Source organism: Balaenoptera physalus, assembly GCF_965194825.1.
Source record: "Balaenoptera physalus genome assembly, chromosome: X".
NCBI classification, from domain to species: Eukaryota; Metazoa; Chordata; class Mammalia; order Artiodactyla; family Balaenopteridae; genus Balaenoptera; species Balaenoptera physalus.
Genome location: NC_138903.1, coordinates 44121695 through 44142865, shown reverse-complemented (window position 1 = coordinate 44142865; position 21171 = coordinate 44121695). Strand labels below are relative to the sequence as shown.

General features: G+C 47.2%; 1 protein-coding gene across 2 annotated transcripts in view; it reads right to left on the bottom strand.

Moving 5' to 3' along the window:
- Positions 1–21171, bottom strand: part of CLCN5 (chloride voltage-gated channel 5) — a 153511-nt gene that overhangs the window by 61639 nt on the left and 70701 nt on the right. The gene's annotated exons all lie outside the window — the stretch shown is intronic.

The following is a 21171-nucleotide window of genomic DNA, read 5'->3' as shown; positions in this document are numbered from 1 at the left end:
AAAATTAACTCAAAATGGATCATAGACCTAAATATAAAATGCAAAACTACAAAACTCCTGCAAGAAAACCTAGGTGACACCTAGGTGACCTTGGGTTTGGAGATAACGTTTTAGCTACAACACCAAAAGTATGATCTATGAAAGAAAAAAGTTGATAAATTGGACTTTATTAAAATTAAAAACTTCTGCTCTGCAAAAGCCACTGCTAAAAGAATGAAAAAAACAAGGCACATATGGGAGAAAATATTTGCAAAAGACACACCTGATAAGGGACTGGTACCCAAAACATACAAATAACTCTTAAAAAAGTTTTTTTTTTTCTTTTGGCCACGCTGCACAGCTTATGGGATCTTAGTTCCCTGGCCAGATATTGAACCCGGGCCCTCAGCAGTGAGAGTGCGGAGTCCTAACCACTGGACCACCAGGGAATTCCCAAGAACTCTTAAAATTCAATAAGAAAACAAACAATGCAATTAAAAAATGGGCAAAAGATCTGAACCTAACTAAAGAAAATATACGGATGGTAAATAAGCATATGAAAAGATGTTCAACATCAGGTTAAAATGGCTAAAATCCAAAATATTGACACCAAATGCTGAGGAGGATGTGGAGCAACAGGAACTCTCATTCATCGTTGGTGGGAATGCAAAATAGTACACTCACTTTGGAAGGCCTACAATTTCTTACAAAACTAAACATACTCTTACTATACAATTCAGCAATCACGCTCCTTGGTATTTACCCAAATGATTTGAAAATTTACATCCACACAAAAACCTGCACACAGATGCTTATAGCAGCTTTACTCATAAATGCCAAAACTGGGAAAAACCAAGATGTTCTTCAGTAGGTGAATGAATAGACAAACCATAGTCCATCCAGACAATGGAATATTATTCAGTGATAAAAATAAATGAGCTATCAAGCAACGAAAAGATATGGAGGCATTCTAAAAGAAGTAAAAGAAGCCATTCTGAAAAGGCTACATACTGTATGATTCCAACTGTATGACATTCTGGAAAAGGCAAAACTGTGGAGATAGTAAAATGATCAGTGTTTGCCAGGGGTGTGGGAGGAGGGAGTAATGAACAGGCGAGCACGGAGGATTTTTAGGGCAATGAAGATACTCTGTATGATATTCTAATAGTGGATACATGTCATTATACATTTGTCCAAACCCATGGAATATAAAACACAAAGAGGGAACCCTAATATAAACTATGGACTCTAGTTAATAATAATGTATCAATATTGGCCCATCAATTGTAACAAGTATACTACATTAACTGCAAGATGTTAGTAATAGAGGAAACTGGGGTGGGGGGAGTATATGATAACTCTCTGTACTTTCTACTCAATTTTTCTGTAAACCTAAAACTGCTCAAAAAAAAAGTCTATTAAGTTAAAAAAAATCAAAGGAGACTAAAAGGGCAGTTTACACATAAGGAAATGTTGATTCTTAAAAATCATCCTGTGGAACACAGAAATCTGTATTAAAGTTATTTAAGCCAATGGTTCTCCAAGCGCACCGTGCATCAGAATCCCCTGGAGGGCTTACTACACAGACTGCTGGGCCGCCTACCCAAGCCCACCCTGGATTTTCTGATTCCCTAAGTCTGAGGTGGGACCTGACCATTTGATTTTCTAACAAGGTCCCAGGGAATCCTGATGCTGCTGGCCCTGTGCATCAAGAAAGATGTAAAGTCTGAGAAAAATAAGAGCAAGGCCGAGCAGCCACCAAAATGGGGTTTTAGAGTACACAAAAAGTTACAGGGCACATATTAAACAAGTTGAGTCTTTTTTTGCAGAGTATATTAGGCGAAGTTGGGAAAGAACAAGTTGCACCTATTTAAGAACTTGAGAAAGAAGATTGAAATGTTGTGTTTGTCTTTTTCTATCACACTCTTTCTCTCTCTGTGTCTCTCTCACCATCTGTAATACTGTATTGCTATGCTGACCTGAAATCATAAATCTGTAATGGGCAATGGGCAAAGGCACTAAGAAAGGTAGGAATGAATAGATCAGCCTAGCTGAAATGGAGAGTGCACTGGAGAATACTGCTAAGGCCACTGAAAAACGCTAGACTAAATCTGCATTCTCCATCCCCTCCCTCTTTTCTCTTAAAGATTGATCCTAGACAGCATAACTCATTGGACTATCCCTCATTTCCAGGAGACAAAATAGGCTGCTGATAAGCAACTCTGAACTCTGGCACAATACCCTCTGCCTCCCTCTACACCCAAACATGTACGTAGTCAAAAGGTGGATGGAGAACATAAGAAGAGTTTCTAAGAAACTCCTAAATGTGCCCACAAAGCCAAACATCCAATGCTGTCTATTACGTTCACCTCAGTTTTTCTAGCAACCAGCATAGTGGCTGGCGCATAGTAAATGCTCCCTAAATAATTGCTGGAAGAGTGACCAAATCTGAGGGAAGTGATGTAAAGCTGAACGGTCCTCCTATATGATCACAATGCACACTTTCCTTAGACCCAGGCATACAGATGATGGGTTCAGAAAGCCCAGCACCTACATGCAATGAATATGAGGAAGGGAGCCAATCAGAAGGCTCAGGTATGGGAACAGTGTGTGTACATACACGTGCAAGCACCTCCACCCACCTGCAATGACAAGGCCCGTCCCGACACACTACACGTGTACGTAACAGATAATGATGAAATCTGCTCTTCCATATGCTTCCAATGGTCTGCTAAAAAGAAGATTCACCTTTCTGTGCACTGAGAGGGTGAAACACAAGGCTTATTTCCTTGCACATTGAGCATGCAGACACAATGATAATAAAGATGTTTATTCTCACACAAATCCCCTAGACAGTAAGGCCACTGCATCCCCCCCAGAAGCCACTCAATAAATATTTATCAAAGAAATAAATGAATGGGAGAGACAGGTAATCTAAGGGCACTCTGCACTTGTCCCTGTCAGGCAAGGCTCACCCTCTTAGAATCCTTGTACTGGGGCACTGCACTGAGAGTACTCGGGCCCAGGTACCAAGGACAGGAGAGATGGAGTAAATCCGAACATGCACCTGCATGCCCTAGGTGAGCCAGACAGGGACACACAGACAGAGACAGAGAGAGATGGAAATAGACAGATAGTATGGTAACATAAAAATCTAGGCTGTTCTCATTTCCATACTGTGTGGTATGCATATAAGATGAGCAATAAGAAGGGTTCCCTGCCCTCATCCCCCACCCAATTCAAGAAGAGTCTGTGGTAGGCATCTTAAGGAAGCTCACAGTCCTGTCTGCAGGTCCTGGGAGATAAGGGACAGCTTAGGAGTGCAAACTCCTACACATCCTATAGGCAGGAAGCTTCTCCACAATTGTGCACACCTCTCCATCCTCAGAGGAGAGGGGGCGAGGGTGCCCTCCATGAGTTGGGGGAATATCAAGACTCACTCTTTGGCACCCCCAACATTCGTGCCCATCTGCACTGTGGATCTGAAGTTCGTTCTCCTAAAGGTGCTCACCAGAGGGCAAATCCAGTGATTCCGCCTGTCTCATTCCTTACTGTATCCTTAACACTCAACACAGTGCCTGACACGTGGCAGAAACTCTGTACATATTCAGGAAGGCAAAAAGGGACACAGAACGCACCCAGTCCTGCCCTATGTAGGCAAAGCTCCATCTATTTGAAGCCCTGACTGGAGACAACACTTGAGATAGCGCTCACTTCTGGGCTGAAAGGGAGGGAAGGAGGGAGGGAGCGGGTGGGAAGGCCCTGGTCCTCGCCCGCCACCCGGGGTGCAGAAGGCAGGAAGGGAGTAAAAGGGAAGCTCACTCTCTAGCACTCTGCACATCTGAGCACACAGACATTATTTAATAGGACATTTCTTCTAGAACACTGGCAAGCCCACTAGACAGAGAGCCCCAAATCCCTGACTATTCTGTTTTCCTGTGCTTTCCCAATATCCACCAGTCACTCAAAAACTCTTACTGGGAAGGAAGAGGGGAGGGAAGGAGGGAAGAAGGGAAGGAGAGAAGGAGGGAGGGAAGGAAGGAGGGAGGGGAGGAGGAGCGGAGAAGGGGAAGAGGGATGGGAGAAGAGAGGGGAGGAAGGAGGGAAGGAGGGAGGGAGGGGTGATTTATAGACTGTCCTTCTTGGTGCAGTTCAGCCCACCCTCTCTGAATCCTTGCTCAGGTGCATTGCATCAAGACAGCACTAGCACCCAGATAGCAAGCGTTAGAGAGGGGGAGCAGGGCAGAAGGCTCAAGCACCTGAGCGCTCAACACGGAGAAGGCTCTCTATTCCTAAGTCTGTGCAAGAGCAGGAAGCAGAAGTCTGCACATTGTGTGCCCTGGGAGGGGGATTACTAAGAAGCCCCATTCCGCAGCTCACCCAAACTCAGCACATGCAGGATATTAGGTGGCACAGAAGTCCACTCACCTACACATAGCCTTTGAGAGAAGGACTACATCAATCTTCTCAGCCCATTGCTCAGCCCAGTGTCAGCACACTTGCTCAATAAGTACTTGAGGAAGGGAAGGGGAGGGGAAAGGGAGGAGAGGTGATTCACAGGCGCTTTGTCCTTCCACCTGTAGAAAAGGGCCCCGCCTGGGGTCCTGGAGTAGGTGCTAGCGCTCACATCTGGGGCTCAAGGGAAGTGGGAGCAGAGCAGAAGGCTTGGAGCGTGCACACCACAGGCACATCTGTGTGAGGGGATACAGAGAAGCCCAGTCCCCACACGCTGAGCCTGCGTATCCACAGGCACTGTCGTGAGAAAACCAACTGTCCCAGGGCCCTCTAGACAGTGAGGCTGGCGTCCCTGACCAGCTAGCTCACCGTGGCACCCCCAAATAGCAGGAGCTCAGTAAATGTGTTAAATGGATGAAAAAAAAATGCACACACAAATAACTGACTAAAAGAGCATCAAGCACAGGAAAGCAAGTGATGTACAGGCTTCATCCTACATGGAGACCAGGCTCCCCATCTTGCATCCTTGCGCAAGCTCACGGCACAAAGCCGGCACTCAGCCTAGGTTGCGAGGAGAGGGGAGCGGAAGTGAAAATCATGGTCCAGGCACTCTCACACCGTACGTGCTTTTGAGTGTGTGCACAACAAGGAAGTTCGAGCTTCTGCAGACAAGTGTAAATACTAACAAAGTCTCTCTCCTGCCTTTCAGTTTTGGGCAGAAATGTGTCTCTATTTAGGTGTGTCTGTGTGCATGTGCACGGGGGCACATGGGTATGCACGGCACAATGAGAGGCCTCAATTCCTGGCACACCCTGCGTGCCTGTGTTCTAGGCTTGGGGAAGTTCATTCCCCACACACCTCCACCTGACAGGAAGTCCCGTAAAGAGAGAAGCTAGCCCGTATTCAGCAGGATGCTCCCAGCCCAGTTCATGGAACATAGAAAGGGATCAATACACATGTAATGACTGGATTGTTCAGCAGAAGGTGCACGATGACGGGGCTCGCCCTCCTGTAATCCATGCACATAGGAGGTGCTTTGAGAATTCACAACTCCGATATGCAATGGGTATGGGAGAAGGAGCAGTTCGTTCTTCTGCACACTGTGTGTGTGTGTGTGTGTGTCTAGTGTTAAGTGCATACCCTGAAAAGTAATGATAAGGCTCTTCCCTTATAGAGTCTTGGCTGTGAGTTCACATAATCTCCTCTGCTCGCCAAGTGTGTGGCTCTAGTCATGAGCACATGTACCCTCTGCCACAGCTCGCGGGGACACAGCACTGGGCACGTACATGAGAAATGGGGAAACGTGTTCCCTTCCACCCTCTACGGGCTAAGTCACTCGGAGGCTGATTTGCTTGTCACTGCGTCCCCAGCACTTCCACTAAATCAGTGACTCTCAAACTTGATCGAACATCAGAGTCAGTGGGAAGGCTTGTTAGAATGCAGATGGCTGTGGTCCATAGTTTAGTAGGTCAGGGGTGGGGCCCAAGAATTTGCATTTCTAACAGCTTCCCAGGGGATACTAATGCTGCTGGTCCAGTGACCATGCTTTGAGAGCCACCATTCTTAAAGATTTTTTTTTTTATGTGAATCATTTTTAAAGTCTTTATTGAATTTGTTACAATACTGCTTCTGTTTTATGTTTTGGTTTTTTGGCCATGAGGCATGTGGGATCTTAGCTCCCCGACCAGGGATCGAACCTGCACCCCCTGCGTTGGAAGGCGAAGTCTTAACCACTGGACCGCCAGGGAAGTCCCAAGAGCCACCACTCTACATGGACATGAAAGCAATGAAAGAATGGGACGGGTGATGTAAAGACTCTCTACTATTTTAAACATGGATGAGATTCACTTTCTATGAAATTTTGTACAAGGGCAATGGACTGGGACAGTATTTGTCTCCAAGTACCAAGAATGAGAGAGGGACCTGAATAGAAGGCTCAGGGTTCTTCAGACGTAATCTATCACTCGTGTGTGTGTGTGTGTGTGTGTGTGTGTGTGTGTGCGCGCGTGTGTGTGTGTGCAGGTACAAGAAACATCACTCTCTTGCTCACAGGTGATTTTCCTATGATTGTGCGAAGATGACATGCCCTTTCTGCATATGCATGTGTGGGATAAGCAATAAATAAGGGCGACTTCCACCCAGGCTCTGGCTGTGGAAGAAGCGTGCAGAAAGCTCACTGTCTTGCACACTGGATACGGACCAGAGCACACTGCCAGTGACACTTAGTATCCTGCACACTCTGTGGATGCAGCTCTGGGTACAGGGGACACACCTTCTGTGTTTCTATGCCTGAGTGCTCTGTGTGTGTGTGTGTTTACAGGGAAGGCTCACTTTTCTGCATCCAGTGTGTTCACATGTAATCGTACAGAAAGGGAAAGACAAGGCTCTCTCCTGCACACAGCAGCATGAATGGGAGCAGCAGTGAGAAGGCCTCGCTCACTGAGTCCCTATCTATGGGAGGGTTAGGAAAGCTGACGGGTCTGCACGCTGGGGTGGCAGTGGGAAGGCACAACAGGCTCCATCTCCTGCCCTTGCTGTAAGCGGGAGTCTCTGCACACAGGGCCACATCGCTGAGCATTTCTGGAGGCTGGGGTGTTGAGAAATCTCGCTCTGGCATATCCTGCACATGTTCGTGTCTGCAGAATGGGCAGCAGGGAACATAGGGATCTCCTTCATGCCTCTGAACCGTGGCCTATTAGTGCACAGCATCCATGTGTCATAGTGTGTTTATTAGTCCCCCACCAGAATGTAAGGGTAGCAAACATGTCCGTTTTGATCCCTGCTACATCCTCTGTGATGACATAGTAACTGGCATTTAGTAGACACTCAAATATCTGCGGAAGGAAGGGAAAGAAGGAAGGAAAGTTGCTGCACAGGAGCTTTGTCCTTCTAAATGTAGACATGGCTCCTTCCTTTGGAGTCCTAAACAGGGGCAGTGACTCAAGACAGCATGGGCTCCTAGACTGAACGAGGGAGGGTGGTGCACCCAGCCTGGGCACATGTCTGTGTGTGTGCACCCAGTTGGGCCCTTCTCCTGTACACAGCACATTTATGTAGGACTGTACTGAGGCTTAGAAGATTCTCCTACACACATCTGGCCGCGACCAGGATGGGGGTGGGGGGTGGCCCTGTCAAGTCCCAGTGTGCAGCCCGCCCACCCTCAGGACGTGTGGGCATGATGAATGAAAAGGGGTGCATTCTCCAACCTGCAGGGAGGGACCAGACGCGGCTCATTCTCCCGTGGGCCGGTTACCCAGCACAGCACCTGAGCTAGAGCAGGTACTCAGTAGGTAGTTGCAGAAAGGAGGGGAGGAGGAGACACAGAGGTGCTCTGTCCTATGCGAAGATGGGGCTCCCTCTCTCAGAATCCTTGCCCAGGTGCATTGCATTCAGAAAGCACTCTCACCCAGGTAGCAAGGATTAGAGAGGGGGAGCCAGAACAGAAGATTCCAGCACCTGCATGCCTTGCATGTGTGTTTAACAAGGAGGCTTACCATTCTTGCCCAGTGCATTTATGTAGGATTGAACTAAAGTTAAGAGAAGGTTCTCCTACACAGATCAGCGTGAAAGTGGCAACGAGAAGTGTCATACTTGTCTCTATGTTGGGGGCTGGGGAGTCCCTGACGTGGCCCACTCACCCTGGGTACATGCAGGGGTGATGGGTGATGACAAAGTCCACTCTCCTCCCTGGACTGTAAGATCCAGGAGGGCAGGGGCCAAGTCTGTCTTGTCCATCTTCTGTGTCCCATGCCCAGCATGGTGCCTAATACATATTATTTGTAAAATGAAAGAATGAATGAGGGACAGACGGCAGGCAAGCATGCAGCAAGCAGCAGAGAGGTGATGTCCATATCCTCTGTCCCGCTCCATGCAGAGCAGGCTCGCCCTCAAGAATCTCTGCCCCGGTGCACCGCATTCAGAAAGCGCTCTCACCCATCGACAAAAGAGAAGAGGGGGGAACAGAGCAGAAAGTGCTGGTGCTGGCACCCTGTATGTGTGCAGATGTACACAGTTAACTCTCACGGTCCCATTCCCACAAAGTATCACTATGTGCATGTAATGGGATTGATCCCTTTCCCCAGCGTGTGCATGTGTACTCATCTCCATGCACGAGGTCCCATGGCCATTCTCTCTCAGACAGAGCCTCTGAATACAGACCGTGAGCAGCATCTTTTGCAGATCGTACGTGAGAGTTTACGCGTGTCGGCTGTGTGTTTGGGGGTTAACAAGAAGGCTGGGATGATCTGGCGGGGGCACCAATGTACATGCACATGCTGTAGGACAGTACAGTAAAGGGGCTACTTTGCCCCCTTCCATTCCTCTGCTAAACTATAAGCTCAGGGAGGGCAACAACTGGTTGTGGGAGTCTCGTCACCCACTGTATGTTTCTCCGTTACAGTGTCTGAACGTAGGAAGCCAGAATAAAGAGAAAGCTCATGGCCTGACGTAGGTGTAAGCCTGCCCACAGGGAGTGATGCCCATTCTCCCACATGTGCCCTCCAGAGCGCCCAGGGACGAGGACTGTGGGCCAGTCCATCTTATTCACCAGTGAATCTCTAACACCCAGTGCAGCGCACCTCATAGCAAATGCAAATATTATAAAGACGGTGGGACGGTGGGACGGTGATATAGAGGTGCTCGGTCCTTCTCCATGCAGACCAGGCTCAGCCTCTTTGAATCCTTGAATAGGTGTGTTGCACTAGAGCAGCACTCACACCTAGGTTCCAAGGATTCGAGAGGGGGAGCAGACCAGAAGGCTCAGGCACCTGCAGAGAGAGTGTGTGAGTGTGTGTGTGTGTGTGTGTGTGTGTGTGTGTAGCTATGACAAAGAGTCTTGGTCTCATGTATATCCATTGATGAGTGACGGTATAGAGAGGCAGAGAATGTTCCATGTGAGATCAGAGAAGGTTCCTGATTTTGTGTACTTGTGGGTGACAGCAGCAATGAGAAGGCCACTCTGTGACCACCCACTCTCGGGGCAGGTAGGGGTAATGGCTGATGAGGAACTCCATTCTCCTCCCTCAACTGTAAGCAACATGAGGGTAGGAAAGCGGTGTGCCTTGTTGACGACTGTAGGCTCACTGCCCAGCTTAGTACCATGTATAGAGGAGGTGATCAATAAACACTGGTGGGATGGCTGGAAAGAGGCTGGAAAGGTGCTCTGTCCTGTATGAAGATGAAGCTCTCACTCTCAGAATCCTTGCCCAGGTGCATTGCATTCAGACAGCACTCTCACCCAGGTAGCAAGGATTAGAGAGGGGAACCAGAACAGAAGGCCCCGCGTGGACTTAACCAGAGGGCTCACTCTTCTTCACAGAAGCTGCTCACTTGTGGCACAGAAGTAAAGACAAGGTTCTGGAGCTTCACACTGAAGATGTCCAGTTGAACAGATATTTTGTCTGTTCTCTCAGATAACAACAACAAAACAACAACAAAACGACAACAAAGAAGTATAAACCCGTTAGGACAAAGAGACCAGGAGGAGAGGAGAGCGTGAGAGGAAATAGAAAACAAATGAGTATCACTGAGGCTCATTATCCCCCAAATCCTTTGTGTGAACGTGTGACCACATACAGTCGAGCACAGCTGTTCTCAAACTCCAACATGCATCAGAATCACCTGGAAAGCTTGGTAATACACAGGTTATAAGGGTTTCTGACTCCATAGGCCTGGGGAAGGGCCCAAGAATTTGCATTTTTAACAGGTTCCCAGGAGCTGCTGCCACTGCTGGTGTCTGGGACTACAGTGGTGTGCTGGGAAAACCATGGACCCTGTGAATACTCAGGGTATTCACATTACCCTGGTTCGAATCCAAGCTCCACCACGAATGAGCTTAGAGAATCAACACTTTCTGAAAAATGGGGTCAATAAAGCCTACCTCCTAACGGTGCCAAGAAAATGAAATAGGATGACAAGTAAACGCAGAGTGGAGCGCAGCGCCTGTCACGCAGCTGTCGTCACTTGTACTTCTTACCCTCCACTTATATGTCTGTGTATTCGAATGAGTGTGCATTTTTAAGGGTGGGGGGTCACACTCCTGCACGCAAGGGACACATGAGAGGGAAGAGGCCTGAATACCTGTGAGACTGAGTACCTGCAGGGGTGGAGGATGAACAGATTCATTCTCTTGAATTCCTTGTGTGTGCGTGAGTTGACGAGTCTGCCTCTCCCTCAATCTCCCTTATCAACAAAGTTCACACCCCATCATATATGAAGAATATGAAGGAAAACATCAGCAGTTTCCTCTACTCTGCGTGCGTGTGAGTGTGTGTGTGTGTGTGTGTGAGAGAGAGAGAGAGATAGAGAGAAAGGGGGGCGCAGTGAGGAACCACTGCAACAAGAAGATGCACCCTGGCACCCTTGTGCAAACGCGGCATATAGCAATGGGGTTTAGAGAACTCATCGTTCAACTGCAAGAACGGTGGAAGCAGAGGGCCTGTGCCTTTGTACTGCGGATGCATTATGCATGAAGTTCTGCATGCGGGCGTGGGGGGCGGGGGCAGCACATACACCCACACACCAGGATGGGGCAGCTGAGGCTTGCCCTCCTGAAAACCCTGCATGTTGGAGGGCGTTTTAGAAAGCTCACCCTCCCAGGCAAGGGATGTGAGAGCAGCAGGTGAGGAGGCTCACCCTCCTGAATGTCTCCCATGCATGTATGTAGCAGAGGAGAAGAAGCCAGAAAGTGAACTCTTTGAGTGAGAGTCCGTATGTGCCTGTGGTGAGGGGTGGGGAGGGAAGGGGTGGGGGAGAGAGAGAGAGAAAAATAGAGAAAAAATACAAGCGGATGAATGAGAATGGGGCATCTGCCCCTGTGAGTAGAAAACCAAAGGCACCAGTGTCTCCCGTCTCTGAAAGCTCACCTGCCTGTCTACGCTGGAAACTTGGCCATGTGTGGGCCTCCCGTCTATCTTGCCGGTGTGTATGAGCATGCTGGTATCTGTGTATCTGTGAACGTGAGAGCAAGCACTAACAAGCGAGTGCACCTTCATTCAATAACTTCTCAAGGGAAGAACCCTGAGACAGCTCCCTGCTCTTCCTGGGAAGTATGAGAGAGCAGGGTCAGGGCAGGAAGGCTCCATCCCTGCTCACCCCGCCAGTGGGACTCTGTGCGTGCAGGTCCACACCCCTACGTAGATGCCCGGCCGTCCTGGGGGTGAGGCAGGGTGCTTGGCGAGTGGAGACTAAAGAGTAAAAACTCATTCACTAGCACGTGTGCACACCTGCGCAGTGGGTACAAATGAGGTTCATCCTCCTTTATGTGCCCACTAGCCAGTATACTCAGGGGAATATGAGTGTCCTGTTTGCTGCTGGCTCCCTACAGCCAGCTGACTGTCTGGCACATAGTAGGAGGTTATGAAATAATGGCAGGCAGGAAGGAGAGAGAGGTGACATACAGGCATTCTGTGCTTCCATCTGCAGATTAGGTTCAGCCTGCTCTAAATTCCTGCCCAGGTGCATTGCGTGTACAAAGCACTAGCAACCAGCTACCAAGGATTAGAGAGAAGGAGCAAGTGAGAGGGCTCCCAAGGGTGGCGCGGGAAGAAGGACAGAAAAATCTCACTTTTCCCAGCCCCTTGAACACGTGAAGGCAGGCTTAACGGGAGTGAGGAATTTTATTCTGTGGCACAAGCTCACAGGACAGTAAGCCCAGGGCCCCTGATGCTTTGCTTAGATTCCCAAATCCAACAGATGTTCAAAAAGATCTGTGAAAGGAATGAGGAGAGGTGATAGATAGGCGCTGTTCTTCTCTGTGTAGAAGACACTCACCCTCTGAATCCTTGTTCAGGTACATTGCACCAAGACAGTACCTGCATCTGGGTATTAAGATTAGACAGGGGGGAACAGAGCAGAAAACTCAGGCACTCACACAAGGAGTGTCAGCACAGGTGCCCAACTGATACATGAAAAAGAGGAAAAAGAACACTTAATCTCTGACCCCTCTTTCTCTCATACCTCACATCCAATATATTGGTAAATCCAATTGGCCCTAACTTTAAAATAGATCCATATCTGACCAGTTTTCACCACCTTCACCACTACCACCAATACCACCATGTCTCCATCAATCTGTCACCTGAATTATTTCAATCGTTCTCCCTGTTTCTGCACTTGCTCCCTCTTATAGTCTGTTCACCACACAACAGTCAGCATGATACTTTTGAAACAAAGGCATTTTAAAACCCCTGCTATCTGATTTTGAATTGGAAGTGTAAGAATGATCTCATGTTTTTGTTTTTGTTTTTCGCCGTACCACGTGGCTTACAGGATCTTAGTTCCCTGACCAGGAATTGAATCCGCACCCTCGGCAGTGAAAGCACGGAGTCCTAACCACTGGAAGGCCAGGGAACTCCCTGATCTCATGTTTTATCTAGAAACAAGACAAAGCAACAACAACAAAACCTTTTTTTTGTTCTGGTCATTAAAGAAGCCTGAAAACAATGACCAATCCAGAGGCAATGAGCACCCCTAGGGCCTAGAATGTGGTCTCCAAATATCACGTCTAATAAAAGGAACCAAGGCTTACTGAATACATGGCAGATTCCAGGTCTGGGGAAGGAGATGTCTGAGATAAGCCTGGAACAAGTTTTCAATCCAGAAAGCAGAGAAGCTATTGAATCAATACTGGGGCCATGTCAAAAGAACTCAGGAACCAAGTTGAAGGTCTCCTGGCTAAACATGGGACATTTGAGCTTTACTGAGGACAACAACTGCAATGGAAAGATCAAATATATTTAAATCCATGAGTTTATCATAATAATTTTTTTAAAGATTCTCTTTGGAGTAAGCTAGTGAGGCAACTCATTATTTTGAGTACTGATAAAGAAAATCAAGCATTTATCCTGCCTTTTCTATAAAAACTGTACCACTGGGTAATCAAACAGTAGTTGAGGGGAAGTTTTTCTTTACAGAAGTATTCCAGCTAATAAATGAAGAGAGAATATATCATCATTTTGCAAACCTAATGAAATAATGGCTCTAGGAACTGAGCATCAATGGCAACTAACATCACAAAAGGAGGGACAACCAATCATTATGTGCCTCTTGATAGACGTACTTCTGCCCCCTTCCCCAAAATTAAGCCTGAATCTGATCAGGCTTCTAGATACAACTATCAATTTACAGGAAACACAAACAGGGAAAAGCAACATGTAAACTACACCACAGGGATGCAATCAGAAAAATCCAGCCTGTGGGGAACTGCAGGACAAATAGCCCACTTTCTTCCAACAAATAAATTACAATCAGAGAGAAAAGATAGATGGTGGGAAAAGGTATAATTCAGAGACTTAAGATACCTATCAACCAAATGCAATGTATGGACTTTATTCGGATCCTAATTTTTTTTTTTTTTTGGCCACTCCGCGCAGCTTGTGGGATCTTAGTGCCCCAACCAGGGATCGAACCCAGGCCCTTGGCAGTGAGAGTGCGGAGTTCCAACCACTGGACCACCAGGGAATTCCCTGGATCCTAATTTATGATATTCTTGAGAAAACTAGAAATTTGAACAATGAGTATTTGATGATATTAAGAACTTATTAACTATTATTGTGTGATAATGGTATTATGGATATGATTTTTTAAACAAGAGTTCTCATCTTCTAGAGATACATACTAATCATCAGCTTTCCATTTCCTCCATCAGATCTTACTACTTCCCATGCCACAATGGCCTCTTTGTTGTTCCTAGAACACAGTAGCCCTCTCTTTTTTTTTTTAATTTTTACTGGAGTATAGTTGATTTACAATGTTGTGTTACTTTCTGCTGTACAGCAAAGTGAATCAGTTATACATATACATATATCCACTCTTTTTTAGATTCTTTTGCCATATAGGTCATTACAGAGTCTTGAGTAGAGTTCCCTGTGCTATACAGTAGGTCCTTATTGGTTATCTATTTTATATATAGTAGTGTATATATGTCAATCCTAATCTCCCAATTTATCCCTCCCCCTCCCTTACACCCTGGTAACCATAAGTTTGTTTTCTACATCTGTGATTCTATTTCTGTTTTGTAGATAAGTTCATTTGTACCATTTTACTAGATGCCATATATAAGCGATATTATATGAGATTTGTCCTTCTCAGTCTGACTTACTTCACTCAGTATAACAGTCTCTTGGTCCATCCATGTTGCTGCATATGGCATTATTTCGTTTGGCACTTATCACTAATTGACACACTATGCGTTTTCCCTGCTCACTTTGTTCACTGCCTGTCTCCCTCCCACTAGGGAAGGAATTCTTTTCTTTCCATCACTGATGTTTCCCTCGTGCGTAGGAGACTGCCCGATACATACTAGATATTCAATAAATATTTGTTGAACGAATGAATGAATGGCTCACTGAATAAGCTGCAAATCCTGCATCTGGGAAGAGAATAAAGAAGGCTCACACTCTGATTCATGTCTATGGAAACGTCTAAGAAAACAGACCTTCACATGCCCTCTTGTGCAAATAAATGTGCATTGGGTTTGTGAGAATGAGCTAGAAGGCTCCCTTTCCATCACACCCCATGTATGGGAAGCCTGAAAAGGCTCTCTCTCCTCCCCGCTAGGTGCTGACAAGGAAGGAACAGGTCAAAAGACTCACCCTCCTTCTAAGTTGTCCTCATCCCTGAGTATCAGGACCTGCACTTTGTACAAGATAAAGGTAAGAGAAAACTCCCTCTCCTGCAAGATCTACGTATGACTGAGATGGGAGAAAGGACATAGGGCAGAGGGTCGTCCTCCTTCCCACTGCTGGTGGACATGTCCGTCTTTTCTGAAGGTGTGTGTATGTGTATGCGTAAAGGCACAAGAGAGCAAGGAAAGCCAAGGCTCACCATCCTGCAAACCCTGCATGTGGGAGGGGTTTTCAGAAAGCTCACCCTCCACCATGCAAGGGATGTGAGAGAGGGAGCAGGGAAAGGCTCACTCTCTTGGCACAAGGTGTGGGTACCCTCTAGAAAGTGAGATACAGCAGCCTGGGGGTTGCCCATGGGCAGCAAAGGAGCGAGGGAGGAGTGCTGGGGGGTAAGCCAGGAGGGGCACACGTGGAGCGGGACAGCCATGGTGGGGGGTTGGGGTAGCGCACACACGGCTTAGGAGGGAGGGGTACATCAAGACCCGGATCACCTACAGTGTCTATGTGTTTGTGCTCATGTTTGTGCACTGCAGAGGGAGGAGAAGGCTGGCCCTCCTGCAAGCCTTGGGTGTGGGAGGGTAGTTAAGATGCCAACGGTCCTACACTCAAGGCATGTAAGAGAGAAAGCAAGTCAGGAGATTCGCTCTCCTGTACACTGTGTGTGTGTGTGTGTGTGTGTGTGTGTGTGTGTGTGTGCCCCAGATACTTTGGACAGGTATGTATGTGACTGTGCCCCATATATAAAATGTGTTTCCCATTTTAACAAGAGTGTGTGTCTGTGTGTCCATGCACAATATGTACCTTCAAGAATGTTCACTATTGCCTATTTTTTCCATTTTCCTTCTTTCTTTCTCTTTCTTTTTATTCCAAACACCAATATGGTATTTATTATTTAGAGGGCACTGTTCCAAGTGCTTTTCATATATTAACTCATTATATCCCCATAAAATATCTACAAGGTAATCATCACTCTATTTTATGTATGAAACAACACTGGACCATTCAGAGAGGACACGTGATAAGAAAGCTCAGAATATTAGATGCTGTTGTTTAGAAAGAGGCCCCACAAAGGCGGTGCAACCTGCTAACAATTGCATGCATATGAGGGAGTGAGATGGCAGGAATCCTAGGCTGTGCAAGGCATAGGCGAGCGTCTCATTCCCCTTGTGCTGCATGGAGGGAAGGACGTGTGAGTGTGAGAAAATGTGGTGGAGGAGATCTGTGTTCCGTGTGTGCTGTATGCAACAGGGAGGCTCATTCTCCTGCTTATAGTAGGTGTTAAAGTCCACAACCCTACACACATGGCATGAAAAATGATAGGGTCTGGGTGTGGGAAAACAAAGCACAAGAGTGTCAGAGGGAGAGGCAAGGTGATCAATTTGCTAAGAAGGTTCCCTTTGGTGCCAGATCATAAGAGGGAGATTCAAAAAGTACAGCTTTTGGGACTTCCCTGGTGGGGCAGTGGTTAAGAATCCACCTGCCAATGGAGGGGACACGGGTTCAAGTCCTGGTCCGGGAAGATCCCATATGACACGGAGCAAGTAAGCCCATGCACCACAACTACTGAGCCCACGCTCTAGAGCCCGCAAGCCACAACTACCGAGCCCGCATGCCACAACTACTGAAGCCCACGTACCTAGAGCCCGTGCTCCACAACAAGACAAGCCACTGCAATGAGAAGCCCATGCACCGCACCGAAGAGGAGCCCCCGCTCGCCGCAACTAGAGAAAGCCCACGCGCAGCAACGAAGACCCAACACAGCCCCAAAAAATAAATAATTAATTAATTTTTTTTTAAAGTACCGCTTTCTGCAGGCAAAGGATGTGAGATGGAAAGAGAACAGAAGAAAAGCCTTATTTACTGGCATAAGAGCAAGGTAAGCCAAGGTTCCCTCTCCTGCATATCATCAGTGATTTCAGAAAGCTCACCCTCCACCAGGCAAAAGATGCAAGCAAAGGAGGTGAGATGATTCACTCTCCTGAATACCTGTATGTATGTATGTGTGTGTGTACATGCCCCAAACAAGATGCAGAAAGAATGTGGAGTGCCTAAGCCATGGGTAGGCAGGTAGAAAAGCAAAGCCAGGGCCTGGGTCAAATAAGGTGGCTCATTTTCCTGCAGGCCTGTGTCCCTGCACTATGCATGTGTGCTGGTAGCTGGAAGGCAGGGGAGGGGCTGCAATAAGCCTCCCTTTTGCTCAAACTGCATATGGGGGCAGGGTCAGAGGAAAGCTGAGTGTGGGAAAAGGGAACAGTGAGAGGAAAAAGATAGAACCAGACAAAATGGGAGAGGGGGAGGGGGAGGGGGAGGGATGAAGGAGGGGGAGAAAGGGAGAGAGGCCCAGCCTGGAAATATCAATATGGAACTCATCCACATAGGATGGTGTTAAGAACCACAGGACAACATGAGAACTGCTGAGGACTAATGAGAAGTAGAAAGAAGTCATCCGAGGACTAAGCCCTGTGTCTCTCTAAGGTTTAGTATTCAGGAAGAAGAAGAGGAGCCATCAAAAGAGACTGAGAAAGAGAGGCTGCTGAGGTAAGAGGACAATAAACTGAGAGACAACGGAGTCTGCAAACCAGAGAGAGGCAATGAGCAGCTGTGTGTGCATCTGTCAAAAAAGATGACGAGATTGTCCAATGAACTGGGGGGTGCGAAAGGCATCAGGGACCTTGACAAGAGTAATTTTAGTGGTGTGGTGAGGATTAAAGCCTTAATTGGAGGGCGCTCAAGAGACAATGGGAGAAGCATAAGTGGAGTTAGCTCCTTGAAGGAGTTTTTCTGTAAAGTGGAACAACAAAATGGGGAGAAACTGGAGGAGCTTTTAGGGTCAAGGAAGGAGGTAGTGCCTTTTAGTTCTTTAATGTTTTTCAATTTCAGTTTTTTCAGTTTTTAATATATATATATTGTGGAAATTGAGACAACAAGAGGAAAAGTCGCTTGTCCAGGATCACGAAGCTGGTAAGGGATGATACCAGGATTCCACCACAGGTGATCTGACGGCCGAGACAGCACACCCAACCACCAAACCCCAAGCTGTGTGTGCCCATGCGCGTACGAGAACCACACGTAATAAGGACTCACTTTCTGTGCCTCCTGGGCACACATGTATGGGAGAGGGAGCGGGGAAATAGAAGGGCGAAAGATGAAGGATGTATCCTAAGAAGGCTCAAGCTGCTGTCATAGATGTGTGGGGGTGGGCACAGAGAAAGGAGTAATAGGGAGACTGACACTGTAGCACAAGCAATGCGTGCATTGGGAGGCTGTAAAAACAAGGTTAATTTTGTCAGTTTAAGCCATGCATGGGGTGGGAGGTGGGCAGCACTAGAAGGCCCCCAGTCCTACAACGCTGGATGAAATGAGACAGCTCATGTGTCTCTCTTACATGCAGACTACGCACGTGTGCATGTGAAAGAAAGAAAGAGGACTGCGGGATAAGAGAGAGAGGCTAGTGGGACGGGGGTGGGAAAACACACACCAACAGACAGGACACGTAAGAGAGAGAATACCTTGTCAGCAGGGTCACTCGGTGTGTCTGTGTGTGTTTGGGTAAGCATGCTTAAAGAAAAAACAAGCTCACAGTTCTGCATGCTCAAGGTAGAAAAGATGGGACAATTCAAGAGGCTTGCACTCTTGCATTGACAGTGGGGTGGGGGGTGCTGAGGGTGAAGAAGAGGCAGAGATGGGACAGGTAGAAGAAGAATGCTTACTGATGAATCTTATAAAAATGTTAAAACAGAAATATTCACACTATTTTTGTGATGTAAATACTTATCATTTGAACAAAGTTCCAAAACCTTTGAAACAACTAAAAGATAAAGGGCTTTTAATGTATAGACTAAGCAAGCAGACTTATCAGCTGTAGGATGATTCTCATATTCTTTTCCTTACGTGTCAGTTGCTCGACAACGCTAACTATAGTGTAAAGAGCCCAATGTATATTCACCTTGACGCTTTTTCTTTAGTCTTCAATCTTGTTGGCCAACAGATGAAAGCTTAGAAGTTCCATGCCATCCTTGAAGGATAAACTCCAGTTTCTGATCCTTTCGTTTTCCCCACTAAGTTAAGAGGGACAGATAGTTTTTATTCTTCCACACACTCCACCGTCCAACACAAATACTAACAGGCAGAAGGATTCTTCTCCCTCGCTTCGTGTGTGTGTGTCTGTGTACACATCTGAATACATATGTGCCTGTGAGTCTGAGGCAATTTTTTTTAAGTTCACTGCTGTTTACAAAGCATGCTTGTAAGAAGAGAACTTTAAGGCATGCTGGGTGTAAGAGACAGGGCACAGCTCAGAAAGCATGTATACCTATAAAGCTTGTGTGTGGGAGGGGACCTGAGGCAGCTCACACCCAACATGTGAGGCAGCAGAGCCCAAACAGGTCAGGAGGCTGCTGCTTCTCACAGACAAGAGGACACGCACCGACACAGGTACAGGGAGGGGGGGGGGTGGTGGGAGTAATCAGGACCCTCGTCCTCTCACCCACCAGTGTGCATTACCTCTGTGTGTATATTGGGGCAGGGAGGGTGTCACTGTAATAAAGCTCAGTCCTGTGCAGCGTGCCTATGAGAAGGGCATGAAGAAATCTCCGTCCTGCCTGCTGGGCGAAGGCTCACTTCTGCAAACTCCGCAGCTGGGGGTGGAATTCGGAAAGTTCACTCTCCTCGGGTTAAGCCATATAAAAGGGTGATGGGGTCAGAAGGCTCTTCTCTTGGGCTCTCTGTGTGAGGGGACATGGAAAGGCTCGTTTGCCTGCAAACCTTTGGTGTGGGAGGCGGACTGAGAAAGTTCACACCGTTAAAAATTTTTTTTTTTTGGTTAATTAAAAAAATTTTTTAAATTCACACTCTGACATATACAAGGCCTGTGAGGTAGCAAGCAGGTCAGAGAGTGCATGTGCTTATACATCTGAGGTGAGAAGCCTTGTTTCTCTGCACCTTTTTTGTGGGGCTGCTCATGAGACGGTCCATCCCTCTGTGCAGGGATGTGCGGGTGCCCGCTCAGTGGCAGGCGGTAGGAGGGTAAGTGATAAGGGCCACCCCAACCGTTCACCTCCTCCCTTGTCTGGGGCCAGAAAGGAGCTGCTAAAGGAGGGGAGGCCCAGACTCCACTCTGTGCTCAACAACCTGGGGCTCAGAGAGAGGGAGAAAGAGAGAACTAAGAAGATAGACCCAGGGGTGGAATCTGCCATAAAAATGTTCACTGTTATAATTTTGAAGTAAAGGAGCTGGCAAAATGGACTGGAGACCGAAATGGCTGTATGTACGTGTTCTGGAGGAGAGGGAGGGGCTGCTGAGGTAAGGGGTGAAGGGCGGACACTGTACAATGGGGACACGACACATGGGAGGCAAGATAATAAAGTGGTGACTCTGATGGCTCTGCGGGAAACACTGGTGATCAACAGGATAGGCTAGATAATGAGCTCCTGAAAAATCATGAGATAATGGCACATTTAATGGCATCCGGAGTGCAGAAAACCCTAAAAAGGAGCCATATGTTCGAGGCTTGATATGTATAATGTGACTACTTTCCTCAAGGAGCTTGGAGTCTTTACACCAAGTAAGAAAGTCCTAGGCAAAGTTCTTTAAGCGCCATCCCAGCTCTGAGACTTTGTGATGCCCTAAGGACAGACTTAAGCCAGATAAAATGAAATGCTGAACTAGTGACACAAGGCAGTAGGTATAAAATGCAGGAGTTTAGAGAGGAGAGACACTGCTGTAGACCACATGGGTTGGCGTGAAGAGTGACCAAAGAGGATGGGAAAGATGCTGACAGGTCAAGAGGAAGAGGAGGTGGAGGAGGGTATTCCAGAAGGTGGAGGAGAATATGTTAAGGTGCTACTTAAGAGGCCACAAATAAACCAGTTTAGCTGGAGTGGAAAGTTCTGCCAGGAAGATGAGGGTGGATAAGGCCAAGGCCATGCTGTGGTCCTTAAACGCTGCAAGAATAATAATGAGTTGGACTATCCATGCGGCGAGTAGCCACTCTGGAGAGGGAACTCTTAACGCGTCCACTTTAGTGTCAAAGAGGAATAAACTAAAACTAACTCCAACTTGCATTTCTAAGGAGTTTATTGCTTGAGATGAGACTAAAAGAGAGATTTAATTT